Genomic DNA, 5,198 nt, shown 5'->3' with positions numbered 1-5,198 from the left:
CCGCCGCCTGCCGTCGCCCGCCGCCCCCTCTCGCCCACGTACAGAGAGCTAGCGAGATCGTGGAGAGGGAGAGAGAATTTTTTTTTTGTTCTTTTTAATTTTAACTAGTTAATTAGTTTAACAAAAACGGTAAAATAACTTAACAAAAAACGTATAACCGTAAAATAACTTAATTAACAAAAAACGTATAACTTAACAAATAACCGTAAAATTTGATAATTAACAAAAAAATGTATATACGGAGAGGGGGCGGCGAGGGGGGCGGCGATGCGCGCGGTGTTTTTTTTAGGGATCGAGAGGGGGCGGCGAGGGTTATACATGTGTGTTGTCCTCGCCTCCCTCTCCGTGACGCCGTCGTCTGCCGCCCCGTCTCGCGCTCTACCGCGACACCCTCTCCCACCCCTTCCTCGCCCCCTCCTTTTGCCACCGCCCTTTCGCCACCGCCACCGCCACCGCCCCCCTTCTTCACTTAATTAATTTGTTTTTACTACATGTTTTCAGGACTGACATGATGGTGGACGATAGAGCTGACCCGATTATGGACAACTATGATCCGGACGGTGAAGCACATATGTTCGGCATCATAAACGGCGATATTCTATATGTGCCGATCGGACAAGAAGAAGATGATATCTCTTCTTATCTGGACCTTGACGGTGAAGATGAAGGGCGCCGTCAGCAAGATGATGCCGAACAAACGTCGATAAACGACGATCTTCAAATGGAAGTAGCAACCACCTCCGGCGTCGAGGTATATATATATACATTGAGCCTCTGGTGATACAAACTAACTGATTTGAACAAATATGTGTGGACTAACGCGCGCGACTCTCTTTCTTATTTTAGCCCTCGGCCGGATCGTCGAAACAATCGAGTACGTCGTCAAAGCGTGGCGCAACCAAGACGATGAAACAAGGAGAAACATGCACCATCGAGGTTGTCGACAGTGCAACCGGCAGGCCGCTGGAGCCCCGCAAGAACGCCACCAAGTTTGTCAACCAATGCGGAGCCATTGTTAGAGACAACGTCTCGATCACCGTCCAGGAGTGGAATAAGCCAAAGAAGGCACGAATTGCTGGTTTCACTTTTGTCGATAAGAGAACAAAAAAAGATTGCTTCAAGAAGCTTATGGAACATTTCGTTCTACCTCCGGAATACAACAAATTCGATGAGGAGGGTAACAAGATTGAGGAAAACAAGGAGAGGAGGAGGCTAGTCAAACAGTTCGCTCTTCATAAGATGGCCGACGCATTCTGGAAATTCAAGCAAAATCTAGCCCATGACTTTGTCAAGCAGAACAAGACTCCGGATTTCAAAGGACAATATGAGAAACTGAAACATGATTGGCCAGAATTTGTGAAGCAAAAGAAATCGGAGCAGTTCATTCAAATATCGAAAAAAATAAGGAAAATGCGGCTAAGAAGGAGTACAATCATATTATGGGGCCAGGAGGGTATCGCCTTTGGGAGCCTAGGTGGGAGAAGATGGAGAACGAGCTGAGGGCGCGAGGAATCTGTCCAGGTACGGAGGGATGGGACCCAAGGGCCAAAAGCTGGTGGTACGGGCATGGGGGAACGCTGAACCCGGAGACAGGGGACTGTGTTTACCGGGGCAAAATAATTAAACCCACCCAACCCCTTATTGACGCAATGAGGGATGCTCAAGAGGGGAAGATCAAGTTCAACAGAGAGAACGACGCGCTGACAAAAGCCCTCGGGAATCCTGAACACGGAGGACGTGTACGAGGCATGGGGCACATTCCGTGGAAAATAGGGTTCCCCCAGAACGATGACCCGTACGGTTACAGAAGCCGGAAGAGAAAGATGGATCGGGAAGCAGATGTTGTGGCGCGGTTGGCATCGGAAATGGATGTGATGAAGAAAACCGTGAGTGTACTAGTAGCCGAACGAGATGCAGCTCGGGCGCAGCATGAAGATCATCCAGCGGATCTCAGAAGCCAGCAGCGGAGAAGCAGTGTGGCTTCCACGGAGGCCCCACCGGCTGGTGCAGATGCACCGACGATCGAAATTACTGCACCGGAGCCTCTGGTGGTCGAAATTACTGCACCGGAGCCTCTGGTGGTCGAAATTACTGCACCGGAGCCTCCTCGCTACCCCGTGGACGATATAAAGGAGATGAAAGAATGTCATCTGTATTATCCTATCGGGAACATGTCCATGAAGGTAGCCATCGATAGTGCTTTACCATGTTTACCTGGAGCACTCCACCACAACAACCCCATTCAAGATGGCTATGCTCGTGTCACGGTGGAGGACATAGTCCAAGGGTTTGAGGACCTGGAGATTGACATTGCTACACCTGAAGGGGAGAAAAGACTTGGAGATGTCAAGCGCCATTTCATTCTATGGCAAAAGAAGTTTATCAAGTTTCCAGGCGAGGCGCCAAGGACAACAAGTCCACCCCCCTACGGTGGTGGCGGTTCACCTACACCTCCGTCACGTCAGCCGACGCCCCCCAGTCCACAACGTCCGGCGGGTGATCAGACGCCGCCGCCCAGTCCTCGTCCGGCGGGTGATCAGACGCCGCCCCCCAATCCACCTCCGGCAAAGAAGCAGAAGCAGTCCTGGATTATTAACCCGGACCCTTATGTACCTAAGACCACAAAGGTACCGGAGCCATCATTGAAGCCTCTCCCCACAAGGCCTTGGGAACGTAGTGCCGAGAAAACTGCCGCGGCCGCGGCTGCTGATCATGAGAAATGGAAGGCGGACTGCAAGAAGAAAAGAGAGCCCGAGCCCAAGCCAGTATTTTCTGATGAGCAAAAGAAGTGGGCTAAGTCATTTTTGAGCACACCGTCCCAAGCCGCAAAGAATCTGCCTGACGACTATGCACGTGAACTTCGTAGGCAGGCACTCATGTTGAAGGAGAAGAAAGAGCGGGCGGAGAACCAGGAGAACAAAGCCTTGGAGGAGGCCGAGAAAACGGAATTAGAAAGTAAAAAAAGCGGGAAACGAGTTGCCCAGCTCGGGGAACAAAGTAAACAATCGATTGCCCCGCTTATAGTGAAAGCCGCCGGTCCGGATGACCCCGATATCATAGCAGCTGCAGCAGCACATGGATTGACTGTAACGAGTGCCAGCGAACAAGCGGCCAACTTAGGTATTACTCTTCGTGAACTGTTAGGCCTTGATGAGGCGCCAGTGAAGGAGGTAGTAATTACATATGTGAAGAATGGGCCTCTCGTCGAGCCTGCGCAGGAAGAGGATCTACCTCCACAAATGAAAGGTCTGCTGAAATGGTACAAGGGTTACATAAAAAATAAAAACGCCAAAGAATATATTTATGCGGAAGTTAGATATGAGCATCACTTCAAGCATTACTATGTACAAATTCATCTGAGTGAATTGTTCCAGCTTTTCAATCTGCGCGAGCTCGACAAATCTATCATCAGTTGCTACGTTCTGTAAGTGATTTATTTCTACCCCATCTCGTTCATATTGCCTGCACTATATATATGTCCTAACTATATTGTTGTGTCCGCTATTATACATGCAGAATGAAGATTAAGGAATGCAGAGTAAGGAACATCCATGATGTTGGGTTCATTGACCCACACATCGTTAATGGATATGTGTTGGAGCATCACCCCGCCGACATGGAGGCAGACCTGTGGCAGTTTCTTACAAAGCAGGAACTCAAAAGTGATATTCTATTTCCTTACCATTTTGGGTGAGTGTTTCTGTCTTGAGCACATTCTCTTTTGTTTACTCCATGCATGGTATGTGGCCGGCTAATCGATGAGTTATGCATGACGTACTATGCATGTATCGTGTCCGCAGGTTCCACTGGATTCTGCTAGTAATTAAAGTTGACACCTCAGAATGTCTCGTCCACGACTCTCTGAATAAGGATCCAAAGCTTTGGGTCGACATGAGAAGAATGCTGCAGAAGTAATTATTTTCATTCATTTGCGCTCTATATCGATCGGCCTATTTCGTTCATTTCCTAATATCAAGTAACTAATAACTCTCTTGTTCATTTAATTTTCTTTGCCTCGTAGGGTTTGGAGACGGTTCGTAGATACAAAGGTCGGTGAATTCAAAAAAGAGCTAGAATTCAAAAGGGCAAAGGCTAAGAATGGTGAGGATATTCATTCAGCGGGGACCAATCTATGTGCATACTATGTCTGTGAGATGATCCGGAGATACACCTCTGAGCGGGTTCCGAGTGATACCAATGCTTAGAGGAATAACCTCCGAATGATGCTTAGTCCAGAAGCTCGCTTCCGACCACTTCAAGAGGAACTAGCTGGATGGTTCAGGAGGGAAGTCCTCCATCCTAAAGGAGAACACCATTACGAGGACGTAGAACTTTATATGCATTAAATTATGTATGGAAACTTGTTCAAAATTGTATATGGTCATCCGATGATATTGAATATATATTGTATATTCCTCTTGAAATTTTTTTGGTTCTAATTTCAAATTTGTTTGAAATTGTACATTCATATGCATGTATGTAGTATCGTAGAATATGTGAAACTCCTTCAAAATTAAAATAAAGCACAAAAGAAATAAAACAATACAAATTAAACAGAAAACAGGTTTAGGGGGGGCTAAAACCCTAAACCTGCGGCGGCCTTTAGTCGCGGTTGGCCAGAAGAACCGCGACTAAAAGTCCTCCGCCCCGACGGCCGCCTGGCACCCACGTGGACGGGCTTTTAGTCGCGGTTCTTAAGCAACTGCGACTAAAGGGTGGGGCCTTTAGTCGCGCCCGTTCGGTCGCGGTTGCGCAACCGCGACTAATGGCAGTTGTGAACCGCGACCAAAGGCCCTTTTTCCACCAGTGTGAACGGCTATGCTCGTAGCAGTGCGGGAGGCAACCAAAAAATCGACGAAGCATTGAACAAAGTCCACGTAATTTGGTATGAACAGACGTGACCGTGTACTGTTTCCCCGCGTCTACGTCTCGCTTGACGCGAGACAGTAGGACGTATCGCTTCAGGCAGCCGCCCCATTGGGCCGGGCCAGCGCGGACACAGGTTTTCAATATTTTTTATTTCACTTTTTCTTCCCATTTTTGCATTGTTTTTTGTTTTATTTTTTACTTTTCCTTGGAGTTAGAAATATTCCGAAAATATCCACTATAAAAAGCAATTTATGCATAAAAGTTAAAAGTTTTAATCATGTATTTAAAAAAATATTAAATGTGTACGAAAGATGTACAATATGTATGAA

Source organism: Triticum aestivum, chromosome 6A, assembly GCF_018294505.1.
Source record: "Triticum aestivum cultivar Chinese Spring chromosome 6A, IWGSC CS RefSeq v2.1, whole genome shotgun sequence".
Classification (NCBI taxonomy): domain Eukaryota; kingdom Viridiplantae; phylum Streptophyta; class Magnoliopsida; order Poales; family Poaceae; genus Triticum; species Triticum aestivum.
This window is presented reverse-complemented; position numbering follows the sequence as displayed.